We start from the raw sequence: 20,205 nt of genomic DNA, 5'->3' as shown, positions 1-20,205 counted from the left end.
CCTGGATAAACATACCAAAATAAATAACATAAAAATTCTACTTCTGACTGATAAATGTAAAATTAAAACTCTGGTAGCAATTACATGTTTTTCAACATTGAAACAGGGAAAACGTTACTTGTGTTGGACTATAGGCTAACTTTGCCCGCCAATTTGTACATGTGCTCCTAAATGACAAATTGGGAGCAAACAATGAAATCATGGAGCACTGTGAAAAATATAAATATAAATTCACAGGATGTATTAACTCAGTGATGAGCAGACTTCTCCTCAGTTTATCTTTCACACTAACTCATTACTCTGACTTACTGTCTTTAGCACATCACCAGCACTAAATATCTCAGTCAATGTGTTGTCTTACTGCCACAGAAAATGAATAAATCGTTGGGTTATTAGCACAATGTCGCCTCCCTGTTGTCTCTTGTCAGACCACCAGCTCCATGAGAGGCACAAACTGAAGCTAAAGTGTGCTAATATTTAACGTTACGTGGTGGTGTTTCTAATGTACGGCTAATAAACATTGTACATCATCTAAGTTTTGAACCATTACCAGCGGGGCAAAATAAATATACATTACACTCTTACCTGTCCAGCAGTAAACAGTAAACTTTGGCGTCAGTCTGCAAACATTTCTCTCATCAGGGATTTCCATCTGGGTTTATCCTCGTTTTATGCCGTTGCTTGTCCTGATTTCATTTAGCTTCTTCGTGTTTTCGTTTCTTTGACGACGACAATTCACGCTCCTGTGATTTTCTAAATAAGTATGATCCTCCATTTATCAGATTTTGGTTTCAAAAACTTCTCACAATACAAAGTGTTTGGTCCGTTCTTCTTCTTCGTTTTAAAACCGGTGCATTTCCGGTAGTCGCCCACTGAATCTAAAATGCGTAAGGCCCTCACTTGAGCCAGTGTTAGGTTTGTCCGCTCTACGCTACTGTAGAAACATGACAATGCAACATGCCGGCCACCGTGGAGGGGGACCCGCTCCCATGTAGATATAAAGGGCTTATTTCTAAGGTAACGAAAACACAACAATTATTATTTTCAGCTGATTAGACACTAATTAAGATATACTTATAAATAATCTATTCAATTTTTGTCAAGTCTGTTCTTTTAGATGTTACTAAATACTACACACTGGCCCGATAGGATGTAGATGCCAACAGGCAGTGCAACAAGGCAATGATTAGAGTGCATAGAGTGCATAGAAGCATGTTTTTTGTTTGTTTGTTTGTTTTTTCTCTCCCTACAGTTCATTAAGTGCAGAGGTGTTCGTGAAAGAGCTTGGTCTTTAGTCTTTTCTTAAAGATTGAGAGGGACTCTGCAGATCGAACAGAGTTTGGTAACTCATTCCACCACCGGGGAACTACAGAGGAGAAGAGTCTAGAAACGACTTTTTCATGTATACAACCTCATTACAAAACTACAGCACAAAACTGCCACCCTTAGTAAAAAAAAAGCTTACATTCTTGCCTATGATGAGATATTTTCCTGTTATAAAGAAATACTTTTTCATGTTTCCTTATTAGTAGTAGTAGGTACTTTAATTGTGACAAACATGGGCTTGGTTCTTTCTCCAATAGAGACGGAGAGTGGACAATTTCCATGTGTCCACATGCCGATAACAAACCTATCTAGCTAAAATGTATCTAAACTACCATTAAATCCACTTTCTGGACATGAACTCAGTCAAGGTGTATGTATAGTATGTAACCATGGTAACACATATGTGCACCAGCACGTAAGTTACATTTTCCCCAAACAATCAGAAAGTGAAAAGCTGTTAAACAGCACTTTGCTGTGCTTTGTCAGTCTGTGTATTCTAGCAGTTTCTCATTAACAGTGAGTGAAACATAGTGAGCACACAGTAAATATCTTCCCTGGAATAATACGTTAAAGGCTCCTCTTTTTCATTTTGTTTCTGTCATTTGTCATAATGGTCCTGTTGCAGGTTATGTCATAGGTTCTTCATGAGCTCTTGAGCACATTAAGAGCAGCAATGTGCTGCATAACTTGCATAATATAACAAGTTGTTTTACTTGTTATAATGACAAAAATTATAACAAAAACATTCTTGTTATAATGAGAAACAGCATTTTTTTTTTGTTTGTTTGTTTTGTTTTGTCATGGTGCAGCAATACCCTGCTGTACAAAACAAACAGCTATAAGGCAATGAATAAACTTGTCTGAGTGTCACAAACAAATTCTCTCAAAGTCTCAAAGAGCCATGTAAATTATTTTCCATGTCATTCATGCTTGCAAGCAGTCAGCAGGATGTCGCTCAGCACAGCCAGAGAGGGACCCAAAACTTGGGAGCCTGAGGGAGCCAGAAGTATTTTTTTGCGTATGAGCTGAAAATTGGAGCATAATATCCAGAGTTCTCTTAACACATCCAACCAAACCAAACTTTTTTTCTCTCTGCTTTTAGAGACAACCCCCTTTGTTCTGTCGCTTGTGGGCTTACATAGAAACTTTATTATTGTATCTGTCCTTCTGTACTGACCATCAAGAAATAAGACCAAAGTCAAACAAGACAAGTGTTAAACTTGCTGCATTCAATTGGCAAAAAAGACCTTGTGGACATATTGTAGAGTTAAGCGCAGGGTTGTGGGGGTACAGAGCATTCTCAGGCACATCTGTTAGTGGCATTGTTATATATAATAGATCACTGTGGGAAGAATTCTCTTTTCACTTGCATGACCTTCCCAGTGGCTGAAAAACACCTGATAGGAGTGAAACTGTTGTTGGTAACTTTTAACTAGCAAATAGTAAATAGATTGCTCCCCAAATACAACCTGCCAGCTGTGATGAACTGTTTACACCAGTCTCCAACTGAGAACAACAAGAAGTACATAGTTCAACGTTTTGGGAAATATGCTACTCTGCTTTCTTGCTAAGAGTTAAATGAGAAGATCAAGACCACTTTAATGTCTGTATCCTGAGTATGAAGCTAGGTTCCAAAAACAGAAATGTAAAAATGACAAGTTGTAGTTTTAGAAGAAGAAGTCTCCGCTTATGCCCAGCAAACTCATGGTAATGACAAGACTCCAGAAAGCCACTGGCCCAGTCAAGACATAGTTCCAGCACATAAAACAACAAATTTTCACTTTTACATATCTGTTTATATTCAAATGAAACCAATTTGATATAAATTATTAATTAATTTTGCTTGGTTATTTTTTTGTTTTTATTTTTTTGGACAGCTAGCTCCAGTCTAAGATAAGCTAATCACGTGGGGTCCGTTCCACAAAGCAGGTTTAGTGAAAACTCAGAGTCTGTTAACCCTGAAATGAGGGAAACTCTGAGTTTTCTGTTTCAAAAAGGGAGGTAACTCAAACCAGAGAAAGAGGGATAACTCTAGCCTGTTTCAGAGAGAGGGGTAACTTAAGCTCTCGGTCAGTTACCGTAGTAACAGACTCTATGAACCTAACCTGGTCGGGACCAGGTTTTTCTCAATGAACCTCGAGTTTCTCTCAGTCTCCGCCCTCTTTCAGAGCCACACACTCCATTTGATTTCCTCATTCATTCAGTCAGCAGGCGAGTTTTGGCGTAGCCTAGTTCTGCCGTCTATCATTTAAAAAAATCATTTAAAAAATCAGAGTCAGTATATTAGAAATCCATTAGGCACAGTAAGTGGCGACTTTTTCACTAACATGGCATGTTCTTTTGATAACGATGCCGTGGATGAAGGTGCAGCATTACTGCGCAGAGAATTAAATATTCGTCGAGAGATGGTTATCAGACCGCGCATAGATGTTCTAGCATTTCCAGACAATTATCTTTTTGAGAGATACCGTTTCACGTCACAGTCCATCATCTACATACACAACCTAATCCGTCCTTACATTTGCAACATTACCAATCGTAGTCATGCTCTCACATCCCAGCAGATATTGTGTGTTGCGCTGCGTTTCTTTGCAAACAGAAGTTTTTTGTACAGTGTCGGAGCCAGCCACTGGCCTTCCTAAATTCTGGCTGAGGGCCAGCTCCTCTGCCTCCGTTAGAGGTGGCGGTGCTGGGCCACCACTCGTTTTACGGGCATCTGCCTTCTTTCTGTTGGCTGAGTAGTTGTGTTAGTCTGTGTTAGTTTAAATAGGCTTAATTATTTAACAGAACATGATGTAGATGAGAAGACATTTATGTGTGTGAAACCAGCATTATGTTGGGGATAAAACAGCTGCTCTGTCAAACAGCCACTTAATATTTACTTTACAATGTAAAACATGATCAAAATGAGGTACCCCCATGAGATTATGTCGAGGTTTTACTTTTTGTGTTGCACCTCTTTCTGAAAACATGCTCAAACTCGCCGTATGAGTGAATTAAGATTTCTAGCTCTACTGGGGCGAAAAACGCAGCCCTCCTCTTCCCCATTGCCATGGTGACTCGTTGAATCGGGGCTCCATTGATGCTGGCTTTTTATAGTTGTGGTGCACGCGCTTAACTCCAGGTGAAACTACTCCGAGTTGATTAAACTGACTCAAATCAGCTGTTCTGGAACCGGAAACTCAGAGTTTCTTATCTCAGAGTAGATCAACTCAGAGTTCAGGATTAGACTCGGAGTTTGTTGAACCTGCTTTGTGAAACGGACCCCTGCTGGCTTTAGTTATATGTTTAGTGTGCAGATGCGATGTGGTATCAATCTTCTCATCTCTCAGCAAGAGAGCTAATAATTGTATTTCCCTAACTGATGAGCTGTTCCTTTAACCACTCAAATTGTGTAAAAGTATCAACACAAGCATAAAAGTCTATCAGAAAATACAGTGAATTTGGCAATTGTAAATATTTAGAGGATAATTACAACATTAATTGCTGAGTATGTGTTGCAGTTCCTTGGATAATTTTGAGAAATAAATCCAAATTACTTTTGCTTAGAGAAACCTACTCTAATTTTACAAAAAATAACCTCTAGAGTCTAGTTAGGCGTATGTACAGTATATATACCATATAGGCTGTCTTTATTCATGCATGAACAGTCTCCTCAAGTGGACGGTGAGGTATACAGAAATAACGGTTATGAGAATGATTTGTTGGAGTGCAACATGACCTTTTTCACCTTAGCTAATAAGCATCAAGCTCCAAACTACAAGGAGTAGCAAAGAGGACACTTTCAGAATTGTAAGGGTAAGATGTCTATGTACTTACTGTATATGTGGCAGTACAATATTTAGTATGTGTTGTAGGCTATGTATGTAAACATACTGTATGTAAAGCATGGAGTTTAGAGACAGATATATCTATATGTCTGTGAAATACTAGCTATTGTAACGTGTTGATATTATTTTTTCTATATATTACATAATGATAATGAGGATTATTTAAGTAATAATTGTTTTCAAGCCTCAGCAAAGGAATCCTCTTTGTTTGGCTCTTAAACAGGGTATGAACATTAGAAAACTGGTAGAATAAACACAAAGAGTCTGAGCATTGCCACTATTTAAAACTATTACCTCCCTCCATTCTGTTCTTGTGAGAATTTATCATCTTAGGACTTACCATACATATATACTTCTAAATAATTCCATGAAATCACCAATGCTGTATATCCTCTTATATAATATATGCACAGTGCACAGTAAGCTCTACAACAACTGTGCTATCATATTGTTCATTAGGCACAGGCACCAGATCTTGTACTGTACGGGAATTGTATTGCTAAATTTGGATAGGGCTATATTGTCCAGCTCACATATTTTCAAAGTACAATGTTATCTATTTGCTCAAACACATAACCTAGTGTTCTGTCATACAGTATATGACAGTCTGATGCATATATGCACTAATGAGATACATGTCTATTTACTTTTGCTGTTGCTTTCTAGCAATCAGTTAAGCAGTCAAAAGCATTACATTTTGGGAAGAACATACAGTACATATCACGTTGTGAGACCTGAAAGATTTTCAAAGCCAGTGTGGAAGAAGAATATATATTTAATGACTTTAGTTTTTGGATTTCCGTTATACTCATAAGTCGATTATAACAAGAAAAGGGTCAGGACAAAATAGAGGGAAAAAAGCAAGCAAGAAAAACAAGCAAGAAAAGTGTGTTTTGCAAACTGTGCCTTCAACTTGCACATTTCTTTGAAGAGATGACTGTTGTCGGGTCAGTGCCAGGTCAACGCAGCAGCTGTTTGATGTTGACAAGCCCGACAAAGACATAACTCTTGCTACCAGCGAGCAGTGTCATGGATAAGACCCAACAGAGACCTTCAGTGGCAGCAAGACAGGCATGCTGGGACAAGAGGGCTGCCACTGTGGCCAAACAGAGAGTGACAGGAGAAAGTGGACGATAATACCAGCGGCACTGGGAGCCAGTATGACAGGTGGGAGTGTATTGAGCCCAATTATGAGAAAGTATGCAGGGAACAATAGACATGGGGAAGACACACATTTTGGACATCACCTATCTCCAGCTGTATGAGGATTGTTGTCAGATAAAGACCAGGAACCAGAGGAGTCTCAGTATTTCAGAAATGTGCAGCAAAGTACATTCCTCCACCAGGGAGGGAAGATGTGGTCCCTAACGAAGATAAAGATCAGTTGCATCGTCGCTTACAGAGTGGAGAAGTCCCAATCGATCGGATCTTTTTTTTTTTTTTTTTTAATTTGCTTGCATTATTTTTTTATGTGACAACAGCTTGCATCCTTTTTACCACTTGTTAAGTGTCTGGTGACTTTCAGTTCATATTGCAGACCAAGGGAAAATCAGTGAATATATAAAGTGCATGCTTGCATTATTACGGAAAACAAGACATTTGGAGACACTTGCCAGCCCCTTCTCCCAGGCTGAAAAGAACAACTACTGGTGTACTTCCTGTCAGATTAACTTTCTGTGTGGCTTCCCATTTAGTGGTGGAGAAAAAGTCTTGGGCAGACCTCATAATGGTGATTACGAGGGCAGCAGGGCTTATTTCACAATTTAAGTTAGCAAATATGGATGCAGAATGTCATGCTTTTGCAAATGTTGTGAGGTTTGGTTGAATTTGCATGAATTCTTGCAATGAGATTGAAAACTTCTGGAGAGACTCGCCTTTTTACTTAGAGCCTCCAAAAGCTGTTATAACGTTGTCCACTTTACACTTTGTATACTTTTATTCCTACCTCTCTTTCTGGGAGGTAGTATGATCGACTTGCAAGACATACCAGCTTGTGAGGCTAGCTGGTATGGGCTTGTTGGCAAAAGACAGCAGTGTAAGAATTCAGCCTACAGTAGATGAAAACACAACTTTATTAGAATTCACAACCAGCATGTGTAAGATAGAATTTCTCCGACCTCATTTAGGCGCAGGGTTTTCCATTAGTCAAGTGTTGTTGCTGCTTGCTTAACCAAGGGGAAAATGGATTTTTAAAACTGCCACTCCTGAATATGTTCACTGCGTATGTGTGTGTTTGTGTGAGTGTGCGTGATCGTGTTCATATTTATGTGTGCGCATACATCTCTGAGGTGTCTACAGTGTGAGCTTTGGAGTGCTTGTACATGCTGCATGACAGTGCACAGAGCAATGGGGCTCTGTCTAATGGATTTAATGCTGACAGTGGGGTTCAGCGGAACAATTTGACAGTTATCACATTCTCAGTTGTGGCTAGAGCTAATGCTGGGTAAAAAGAAACTTTTTTAAATGAATCATTCCCAAGCAAGAAACGTAAAGAGTCTGTGGTGGTACATACTTTTCAAGAAGGCATCACATCACTGTCTAGGCTGCACCTGCATGTGGATGCACAGTCACAATAATCAAGATTGTGGCTAGAGCTGGAAGAAAAAAAAAATCAGCTCTGAGTCATTGTGGTTTATGCTTTGGCATTGTGCTTCACCATGAAGCGTCACAAACTGTCAGCTCCAACCTACTCCTTAAAGGTGCAGTGTGTAGAATTTAGTGGCATCTAGCAGAACGAACTTGGCAGAGATGGAATATAATATCCCTAAATATTTTTTAATTAGTGTATAATCACCTGAAAATCAGTATTGTGTTTTCATTACCTTAGAATGAGCCCTTTATATCACAAGCCGCCATGTTTCTACAGTAGCTCAGAACAAACAAATCAAACACTAGCTCTAGAGAGGGCCTTTCATGTTTTTTCACTAGTTTCGCGGCCACCGTAGATTTTCCTACAAAGTTGGAAGGGGAGGGCAAGGGGAGGGGTATTCATTTGGTTGCAATCTGCAACCTCATCGCTAGATGCCACTAAATCTTACACACTGGTACTTTAAGGAAAGACATTCCAGGCACTTGTAGCAGGTCAGATCAAGTCAAGTCAAGTCAAGTCAAGTCAAGTCAATTTTATTTGTATAGCACCTTTCATACACAATGGTAGTTCAAGATGCTTAATATCAGGTCGGTAATATAATTGAGAACCAAACGATTAAGTGCTTTATAAAATATCAGCAGAATTTTAAAGTGAATTCTGTGCTGTACTGGGAGCCAGTGAAGAGATTAAAGAACTGATGAATGTTCGTATTTGCGTGATAGTATATTCTACGTATGTTTCCTTAAAATGCAGCCAAGTGGGAGCATATATAAATTAATATAATGGTCCTAAGATTGATCCTTGTGGAACACCTTAACAAAATTTTGTTTGGATTTAAAACATGATTTAAAACAACCAGTGGAAACATAACAACCCCTATCCTTTGAGTAAGAAGTGAACCAGTTAAGAACAGGGCCCAATAGATCAACAGAATCTTGAAGTCTCTCAATTAAAATATCATGATTGACAGTGCCAGATGCAGCAGTGAGATCAAGCAAAACTAAAAAAAGATTTTTTTTTTTTCCACAGTTTGGTGGGGATGGAGTCAAATAACCTGATATGCCAGATGGTTTGTTACACAGAACCATCTGGTTCATCCATGGAAACTGTTTGGAAAAGGGCAGTCACTTTCAAAAAATACCTGGCAGGTGACTGGATGAACCATCTGTCTTGTGTCCAAACCACTCATGGTTCGGACAACAGTGAACCACTCATGGTTTGGACACAAGGACATAACTTGAAGCCTGTCAAGATGGATTCTCGCGTGATTGCGTGATCTTGTGATCTCGAGATCTTGTGATCTTGCAAATCCAGCTGCCTCACAAGGTTAGGAGTCAAGGGAGCGGGTGGAAAAATTAAGCTGCTTGATGACTTCATCCAGATCTAATGAGGTATTTGTTGAAAAATTCCATAGTGGCTGTTTTATCATATATTGGTGTGGAGGAGCAAGTATACCAGAGGTATTCCTGTAGGAAGCTGCAATATTTCTGATAAATAAAACTTTGTCATAAAAGAATTGAGCAAACTCATCACATTCGTTTGAAGAGCATAGTTCTTCTGGAATCGAATTTGTGGGGTTTAAAAGTTTGTCAATGACGGAAAAGAGGAAAGAAGCCTTATGTTGATTGTTAATAATTAACTGAGAAACAAGCGATCGTCTGGATGATTTAATTTCTTGGTTGTAATCATAAACCGTATTTTGTATATTTCAAAATCTACTTGTGTTTTGTATTGCATAATTTACACTTGTGGCAGATTCTCTTTTTCAACCTGGCTGTATCACTATTTCTCCAAGGTGTTTTTGGTGGACCATGTAACTGTTAAGCTTTAGCTTGTGAAACACAATCCATAATCGGAGCCAAAGCATTAAAGAAATTATTCACCGTCACATTTCATGATGACAAAATGGGCAGCGCAAGCTCTGAGGTTGTTAGTAAACTAAGAGAAGTGGACACAAGTAGGAACAAAGAGGCTTCCTTTGGAAAAGAGAAGAAAACACATGCACTAGCACAACTCATCCAATCCCCATTTACCACCACATTCTGGAACTATCAAATACTCTACAGGTGAAAAACATTGATAAATATTCATGCAAATCATGACATAGCTTTTCACAAATATTCAACAAACATCACTGCATACAGTATACAGTAGTTGTTGCTGAACATGCACAGTAATTCAGGACTAGCCAGGAGCAAAGTGGAACAAAGGATCACAGCAACAATGAGACAAGCAAGCAGCTGTCAAGGGGGGACCAACCCACCAACACAAACTCACGCACCCTTCAAGATGAGTATCATTTTGAGTTTCAGTCTCACTGGAACAATTAGAGTGTAAAGGAAGGCTGAGCTCCTGTCAGCACATCTTCACTGAGGATTAATTAATTCTACTATAGTCTATAAGGATTGCAGCAAGAAAATGAGGAGGGGATATAAATGGGAAAGAAAATATTTTTGTCACAACTTTACAACAACTTTAATCAACTTTATGCACTCTCGGGACATTCAGATATAACACTGACTCAATCACATTTGGTTCATTTAAAATCTTCCTATCAAAGGTGGATGAATTGTAGCCTGTTTTTAATTTGTATCAAGCAAATCACAAAGACAAAAAAAAGGTTTGGTATTTGTCAGTGCTGTGACTTTAGCTTGGTTAATTTAAAAGGGGTGAGTGCATCTGTTTTTCTACATACAAAATTAATATTTTTATTTCTTTTCCACACAGCTCTTGGCATTTTCAGTTATTGAACCTGAAGTTTGATGTTTTGTGTTGTGGTTGAAGCTCAACAATGGCCTCGCTCTAACTCGTGTACATTAACTTGAGGAGGAACAATTTCCACAGGACTCCCATGTAAAAGGGATAAAGAAGTGTTTATTCCACAGTTGATAGTATCCTCTTACAGGAGTATTCAAAGCTAAGTTCTTGTAATCAGCAAACTGTACTACAGTAAGAAAACCATGTGGTTTGATCCTTACTTGAGCCTCATCTAACAAACCACAGGTTCACTCTAGTGAACACGAGGGACCTATATCTCTTAAAACGACAGCAACCTACATCACTGTTTTAACAGAAAGCTTAAATAGTGTTGCCTTTTACAAATACCATGCTTACAACAACATGAATTAAATAAAATCATTATTCGCTGACCTTTAACAAATTACAATTAATTAACTTATTCAATGAGATCACTTACGTATCTCAGTTTACATAAACTGTTAAACAAAATACAGACTGCGCTTATTTACCGAACTAAACATATATAACTTGGCTCCCACATTTTGGTTCTGTGCAAAGTTTCATTTTTAATTAAATGAAATGAATATCTCTTACAAATGACTAATTTTTTTTTGATAATCTCACTTTATATTGATTGAAAATGTTGGTCATGTCACTTTATGCTTCTAGCAGACTGGGTCACCTTTCTCCCCTTCCTTACTATGCAGACTTCTCAAGCTATGGTTGAATGTGCATAATCTCACTTGGCCCCAGGATGTCTGGGGCTAACGACAATTTTTACTATTGTGTGTTAGTAAAAATACTGATTCACTCACAGGTAGAGAAAGAGAAAAAAAACAAGTACATTTTTTTATGTTTAACACCGCCACATACATTTGGGTTCCCACTGATTTTTTACATCTGCATACTATGTTGGGAGGAAGTGTTATATTTGCTCCTTTTGAGAGACAGATACAGGTCTTTGAACCTTAGCATCATTTATTTATTGCATGATTTAATCATTAAGCAAATACTTACTTCATAATGAAATGCTTACAGCGACCCATGAATTCTAGTAAGTTCCAACACATACATGATTTTCAAAGAACTTGCACTATATGAATAAATTGGTATTTGATTTGGTTCTACCACAGTACAGAGAAGATATATAATTTTCAGTCTATCCTCATGTGAAAAGTTCACTTGCTGTAGCTTATAGTTTTGGAGTGTCTTTTGCCTTAGGCTTTCAGCAAAGTTTGCTCAACTTTTTTCTTCTGTCTGTCTTTGTATCTGAAATGAAAGCAAGCGCGGACTTGAGTTTTCTCAAAGTATCATGGGATTGTCTGTGCAAGTCTTTTGTACTTTTCAAGCACCCCTAGTCGTCTCCATCTCTCTCCCCTCTAAAAACCTCCTGTGGCTTGTTTGACTGTTGTACAATAGATGTGTGTGTGTACGCTTGAGTGTGTCTGTGTCCATGTGTAAGTACATGAGATTTTCAGTGAGTGTACACCATGTGTAACTGAAATTTGGTGTTAAATAGCAAGAGCACAAGGTCCCAGAAAGGTCTCATGAAGTTTTCTCTGTAGGGTCTACTCTAAATAACACATATATTAGTGTGTGCTTATATGGGGATAGGACAGGTTCCCTCCCATATATTCTTCACCTTTTATTTACAATATTTCCCGAACTCAGCTAATAACATATTCCACTCTGAATGGCATCATTTTTTCTCAAAATGCATACCACAATAAGTTATAAGCAGTATTCTCAGAGGCAGATGAGGCCCCACAAGCATGATGGAAATTTCAGGCTAGGTGGTCTACCTTCACTTGAGGTCAAGATGCACTTTAAGTCAATCTAAGGCTTGTTGTAATTTTTCTGGTTTAAGATCAGTCACAATTTTCATTAGGACAAGACATGTTTTTCATTTACTTTGGATTTACATTATTTTTCCGGTATTGTTCTCTTTTTATTTTTAGCCATAATCTTGTTCGGTGTGATCAACCAAAAATTGTCCTTTGGTTAATGGAATTCATTGAATTGAACCTTTGAACAGGCTTGCAGATGGAGACCTACTTATTGCTCATTTTGAGCAGAGGGATTTTGACAATGATAAGAATGATGGTTGCTCTGTTAAGGAGACAAATGAATTTTGATGGGTCTTTTTTTTTTTTTTTTTTGCAATTTCTGTAATAGAAAAATGGCCAATTTCTGTCTCTCTGTAGGTCTGTACCATATGTTTGAGCCAGAGTTGGTACAGAGCTACTGTACATGTCCAGAGATACTTTAGGCCCTGGTGCACAAGCCCTCTGTTTGACTGGAGACTTCACTGGATACACATACAAGCTCACATACACTACACACACTGTGTACACTCAACACACTGTGAATGCACACACATATGAAAACTGGCATACTGCATATTCCCCACACCATTTAAACTTTCTGTTGCCTCATTGAGACAAGTATCAGCAATTTATTGTTGCCATGGCAACCCATGTATCTTTTGAGCATATTTGCTGGGAAATAATTGTAGCTCACAATGAAATACTTACTTACCAGTTATAACAAGATTATGCACATGTCTATGTGTGCATTTATGTCTCTTCCAGACAGCTGAGCCAATGGCTAATGTTTAATTGCCATTTTAAAAAATCTAGAAAATCTAGAAATTGATAAATGGGAAGTCCTCTTGTTGTCTCTGACAAACAACAATCATAAACAGAAATGTATTTTGTCCATTTAAATGATCCAATATGATATCCAGTAGATGATTTTTTGGAGGAACACATATTTGTGTTAAGGTGAACATACAAAAATATTGATATTTTGGCTGCTAGTGGGAGGACCTCTATATTAAATGAATCTAAGTTGGTACTATGAAGGTCAAGATGAAGGTCAATACTTTGAGATAAATGGAGAGAAATCTGATTCAAATTCAGTATATGACCATAGAGGTTAGAAAGACAGTATCAACAGGGGAACCTGAAAAGTCAAGGTATATGAAGGGGTTTATGGTTTCTCATCAAGAGAAAGACAAATATCCAGAGGGACAGAGTTTAAAGTTGGGAGGAAGAGGCTGTTGGCTGAGTTACATGACAGAGGTTGAATACTGAAGAGGAGGATGAGAAACTTGACATTAAATGAAAGACAGAGAGAGACTGGACATCGGAGTAGTAGTGTGCCACCAGGTCAACAATGTATAAAGTTATGTTTTAGAGTTCATCAGAGTCTCAGAAATAAATGACAGTTTCAAGCTGTTTTTGCCGCTGAAGGTGACAACCTGCAGAGTTGTAAGTCATAGGGCTCTATCTTACGCCCGGTGTAAAGTGGCGCCAAGCACGACGCAAGTGTCTTTTTTAGTTAAAGACCGACACAGTTGTCATTTTCCTGTCCAGTACCCACGTTGTTTAAATAGCAAATGCACCTGTGCCCATCAGAGCGCCCATGGGCGTGTTGGTTTTAAAATGAGGTGTGGTCAGGCGCATTGTTGGCGCATTGCTATCTTGAGGCAGCAGAGAGCGATTGCGCTATTGACCAACAAAAACCTGGTCTGAAGTCAATGGCGCAGTGTTTCACTGTTATTTTAAGGGCACATTATCAAGACGGTAATATGCAGCTACATAGGTGGGTGCACAATGCGCGTGCACTCTGCTTTTTACGCACACACGGATGTGTGCAAAAGATGACAAATAAAAGGCTTACGGTGTGAAAGATTATTATTGTGTACATCAACATATTTTAAAAAATACGTCATAATGCTTAGTCATAATATTTATCAGAATTAACTAATCGCAGTAATGACGGATAAAATAGTCTAATTATTTGACCAAATTGTGGCAATAAGCGTAGGTATTTAAACAGACGGACAACAACAGATCAGACACAGATTGACTTTCCTGCTACATTAATACATGATGACATGAGGAACACATGAGGAAATAAATGAGGTGAAAAAAATGATTAAACCAAAGAAGGAAATAGATCTAGACAGCTTCTAGATGCTGCCAGCAGCAGGATCAGCACCTTGGAGAGCTGACCAAGTCCTGATAACTGTGTTGATTCTTTACATGATTAAAATTAATGATTTAATTTTTGAACAATATTTAACAAATATTCTTTAACATTTTTGAGAGTAAAGCGATCAGGTTTCCATACTTTCAGCAATTAAAACCCTGCTGATTTTAGCTGTTACTCCTTGACTGAACAATACGATTTTAAAGAAATCAGAGCTGTAATTAAAAAATCAAACAAAAATACAATCGCAACAAATTAATGAACAGGATCTTAAACTGGTGGTCTGGGGCCACGGGAGGTCCAGGAGTAGCAGGGGCCAGTGTGCTCATTATGGATCGTGTGCTTTCACTTTGCGCACGAGCAGATCCGTTTCCTCTGCAGAGAAGTGTCCCTTCTTACTACTTGGCAAATGCGCCATCATAATAGCAATCCACCAAGGTGCAAGCACACAGTGCTTTTAAAGGGAATGGGAGATGACACTCTGATTGGTTTATTGCATGTTACGCCCAGAACACACCCATGATTAATTGAGACTATGGACAACCCCTTTGAACCATGCGCCTGGTGCAGTGACCATTTTTCCACTGTTAAAATAGCAAAGGTGGATTTGGACACACCCTAAATGCACTTGTGCTTGCTTCAGACCGTGCGCTTTAGATAGTTAAAAAAGGGCCCATAATCAAGCTGTGCTGTGTAATTGGAGAGCATTTTCTTGTGGTAGGGTCGTAAGATTATAGACATATGAACTACCACTAAACCCATAAATATCTGCATGTCAAGCATGTCAGCCTTATCATGCATTCCTGTATTTCTACTACATTTAAAACCCTCATCACACTCATGAATTGAAAAATCAGCACTGCAGCCACTGAATTTCTAACTCACCATCATGACTGGTGATTTTTTTTTTTAATTCAAATGAAATACTACATAAATGTGGGGGTTTCTTTGTTTTACGTGTTTGATTATTACAAGCTGTTATGCATATAGTACAAAACTGAATTATACATCAGTGACATGCCTCATATCTCATTTTACTCTATTTTCACTTTAATTTTCTCTTTATTCAGTCATTGCAGCTCATTAAAGCAGATCAGCCTTCAAAGACTCATTTTGCAATGAAGTCTGTCTGATATTATTTCTACTGAAAAGCACTTGAAGGTGCAACATGTATTCCTGACCTGAAGGCAGTACTGTATTCTTCCCATCAGTCTGGTGGTTTGACAAAGACACAAATGACAAAAATTGAATGAATTAGTAAAAAACCTTGTAACAGACAAAATAAAATAGCTTTGCTATACTAAATCTGAGGCTATGTCTTTAAGGGGAAATTAAGCAGTTTCATTTTATTTCTAAATATATGGTTAGTTGTATTGTTCTTTGGTCAATGCTCCAAAAAGTGGGGCAGACAGAGTAGGCTAGTTTGATGCTCCAAACGTGTGCAATGGAAACAGTGTGAGAAATACATATTTCTGGCCTAAGTGTTTGGGCTTCGTCCTTACCTGTGCAAGTTTTGATCAATGCCAAAGCTGGCCTTTGTTAGGACATTTCTTGGCTCCTCCCTTGAGAATAAAGAAATCTCTTATTGAGATGAGAGTGACGGAAAGAGATGCATTTAGAGACTGACGGTTAAACACACAGATAGCTTGCAACTCTGTGTCTGCCTGTGTTTGTGTATATGCACGTCTGTGTGTTTAGTGTTGTGAGGTTGATGCCTCGAGCAAGTTATTAAGCAGCAATCCTGGTGCCTCAGGCCACTGTAAGACCTTTACTGTCTCCTAATGCAACCAGGGGACAGTGTGTGCGTGCATGCGTATGTGTAGATATTTACAGGAGTAACTGTGTGTCAGTTAATTTGTGTGTCTGATACTGGGGAATGGCCGCACATGCAAGTATATGCAGGGAAGGGGAAAAATAGAGGATGTAAAGAAGCTGCGAATAAAGAAAATGTGTAGTTGTGGTTACACAAACAAAGGATTCTCAGGAGATAGCCATGTCTTTGCTCTAGGCGTGTGTTTGTCCTTATCAGACGGGGAATACTCATTTTTTCCCCCACCTCACTTCAGAGTTTGCTTAGATTTGTGCATCATTTTAGGCAAGAAGTGATAAGTCTCCTCTATCAGAATATTTCAGCTATGGGCCCATTTAGTGTCAGACTGCTGCCGGCACATCAAACCTATTCTAGGGCCCTCACACTATGTTTAACAAGTTTGCAGCACAACTAAAAGTGAATGGGCTTGAGGATGGATGTACATATACACCTGCATTGAAGGGGAAGCACATCTATGTGTGTGTGTGAGTGTGTGTGTGTGTGTGTGTGTATTCTCCACTGGCTTGCAGTAAAAGCTGTGAAATTGTTCAGGTCAGAACTATTTACTGCTGTAAATGTGTGTGTGTGCCCTCCACACTTCGTGCCATAGCTAAATGTTATTGCTCGAGTCAGAGATTACACTCTTTATATCCCTATTACCAGCTGCTCTCTCACTTTCTCTGCCTCTCCCTCCACCTCATATTCATTTTCGTCTCTCCATCCACCGTCTGCTTTCAAATGTCTTCCTCTTTCACCACGTATTGGTCTCCCTTTTTAATTCTCTGCTTCTCTTGGAAAGCACTGGAGTCAGGAAAGAGCTTAAACATCAGGGTAAACAGGGTGATATTGCATTTTGACACGCCTAATATTATTTCCCCTTCAATTTCAGTGCTCTACAAGGAATGTGGGATTTCTTCCTCCTTGTATCTCCTGTTCTCCTCTTTCTCCTTATCTTCCTGTCATAATGTGTTGCAGGTGGGGAGGCGTGGAGACTGGACAGATTGCACTACCTTCCAATTCCCTCATTTTTTATTCCTTTATTGACTTTTACTCTGTACAACAAAAGTGAGCTACAACAGCATAAGGGGATAGGAGAGAAAAAGTAGGGGACAAGGAGACAGTAAGAGATTATTCATGACAAACTGATGTTGCACTGCAGGGACCAGTGAGTAAAGGGTCAAGCAATCTTGTTTTCCAAGTTAAACTTTAGCTCACGCTTGCATTTGCCTCAGCTTCAAATTAATTTACTAGCTATTGATCGTTTGGTCTCCCCAGCCTGGGAAGCACATGTGCACTCAAATGTGCAATTACCAACAAGTTGTCGCTTGTCCATGCCGTCTAGAATGACACATATAAGTGTTTTCTGATCTGACAGCCCTATAGTTTAGCTGTGCCTTCTAAAACCATTTCAAATCACTGTTGGATAAAAAAACAATCTGTTTCATGATCTGCAATGGTATGGTTTGGTTAGGTTTAGGCACAAAAACATGGTTTGGGTTAAAGGTGTTACTTTGTTAAGACTAGGCGACCTTCATCATCATCATGGTTACAGTAATAAACACTTGGTTAAGGTAATTATTGCAGTTATAAAAGAAGCCACTGTTGACTGTCAGAAGTAAACAGAAAGCATACAGCAGTCTCCTGTACTACAACTACTTCATTAAGTTTAAGGGACCTTTTTAGTCATGGTTACAATAATAAACACTTGGTCAAGGGTAGGGAATGACTGCGGCCAAGGGTAGGGAATAACTGCGGCCTGTTGGTAGGAAGAAGGAAACAAATAGCAGTCTTCCATGTTTAAAGTTCGTCATCTCATCCATCCAGTCCATCCTCCTCGTTTGAATGTAACATATTTTGTTTTGGGGGATTCGCTGAGATGACTGATGTGCTTGTTTTCCTTAGGAGGACATGACAACGAAGGTCTGCTAACCAAAACCATGATGTTTACCTAACCAACGTTTATGTTGGCACTGTGACTTGTAGTTGTACCAACTATCCTGACCTCCTACACAGTGTTGCATCATAAACACAGCTAATTGTTATTGTTGGAGCTCACCAACACTTTTTGAACAGCAACTTTGTGCATCCAAGCTATATTGATCTAAAACAAAATGTTTGCAAATTGATTCATTTGCACAAATTGACATTATATGGGAATCATTGCATGATTACACAGTTAATCTGGCTAGAAAGTTTTGGAAGCTGTTAATCTGCTTGAATTCTCTACTATTTTACACTTTAGAGCAAAAGCAAAGCTCTAGACTAGTTTGCTTAGTTATCCAAAACACAGATAGGAAGAGACATTTTATTGCCAACTAAAGCAGTACTCAAGTCCAGTTGGCAGTCCTTAAATCACTCAAACAACATTATTATGGATTTTAATGGCCAATCAGGTTGTATCCATGCAGAGAAACACTCCTGCTGCAGAGTACCTTCACCCAGTGTTGGCATTTAAACAAGATGAACACAAGCTGTTTGTGTTTGTTTGCTTGTTGTTTAATGATGCCCCGAAGTTATCTCCTAGGTGATCATAAATGTAAATACTCTGATTTCTGGCAAAACATTCAGAATAAACAGTAAACATTCCACGCAGAGAGCATATATCTGTGAGAGAATATTTCACTGTGATAAAAATATACTTTGTCTGATCACCAATGAGATGTATGAGAACTGGGTTTACTTTGGATGAAACTGGCAGTCTAATATGCCATGTAATGTAGCAACTTTTAACATAACTACATGCAAATTACCTGCACTGTTTTCTAATAAAGTTAAATGTAAATTTAAGGTTAAATTTCAGATATTTAACGGTGAACATCTCAAATGATAAACATTTAAGAATGATGGTGAGCAAACCATTAAAATCAGTTTTTGGCAGTCCTGACTGACTAACTCTGGCTTTCCTGACTGACTTCCCCTCTCTTCTATCTACCTGCCTCCCTCGACTGTCTGACAGGCAGATGTTTGGGCTGTGAGGTGAGGAGGTGAGGAGGTGACTCCACTGGGAGTCCTCTCCCCAGTAATTGGCTGTCACACACACAGCTTCCCAAAGTTGGCAAATCGGATTTCTTGGCATCCATGAGCATAGAGGGTGGAGGGGTTGGGGGGTGTGTTGGGGGTAAGGCCAGGGATAATATGGCAGGGTGAAGGCTTTAACTGCAGGTGTAAGTGTGTGAGCTTAACCTCTTACTAGCACTCTCTGTCCCTCTCTCACTTATCGACCTCTTCTCCTGTCTTTCTTTCACTCTTACTCTCAAACCCTCTCCTGATGGTACTCTGTTTTGCTGTGTACCAGGCATGACCTGATAAACAGATGAGATGACTGTTACCTGAGAAGTAGTGAGTCAAATCAATGGTACATCAGCTTAGTTCTGAATTGCCAATTTAAGTGACAAATTATGAAAGCACTGGGGTTTAAAAAAATGATGAGGGTTTTGTAGAAATACTTGTTTGCTCCCTGGGGTGGCTTCTCACAGAGAATGGAGTTTGATGTGTTGGGGTGAGAAGCTGGATCTTGTAATGATGAGTAAGTTGACTAGTCCGAATTTGAAAAGTTCTCATGCTAGCTAGTCTCTGTGTGTGACTGGCTCTTGGAAGTCTTGAAGGGTCAAAGGCGGTTTGGGTCAGTGGTCTGGTTTAGTGGCCATAAAGGAGAAAAGGGGTCTTCTTATCTGATTGTTTCTGTTTGCAGGATGTTGATGTTGATTTCACTGATGTCTTGTTGGCCAGCATTCCTGGGGGGGTTGAAGAAAGAGCTTGTCCTATTGTTTGAGGGTTGTACTGTCTGCATTCGAAACATGCAGAGATTTCCCATACATAATATATATAATATTGTTGACTTGTCTGATTAAAACTGAATTGTTGAAATAAGTTGTAGGAAGTCTCCTGAATGTAATTAGTTGCTCTGGCGCTGA

The sequence above is a fragment of the Thunnus maccoyii genome, chromosome 13 (assembly GCF_910596095.1).
Source record: "Thunnus maccoyii chromosome 13, fThuMac1.1, whole genome shotgun sequence".
NCBI classification, from domain to species: Eukaryota; Metazoa; Chordata; class Actinopteri; order Scombriformes; family Scombridae; genus Thunnus; species Thunnus maccoyii.
This window is presented reverse-complemented; position numbering follows the sequence as displayed.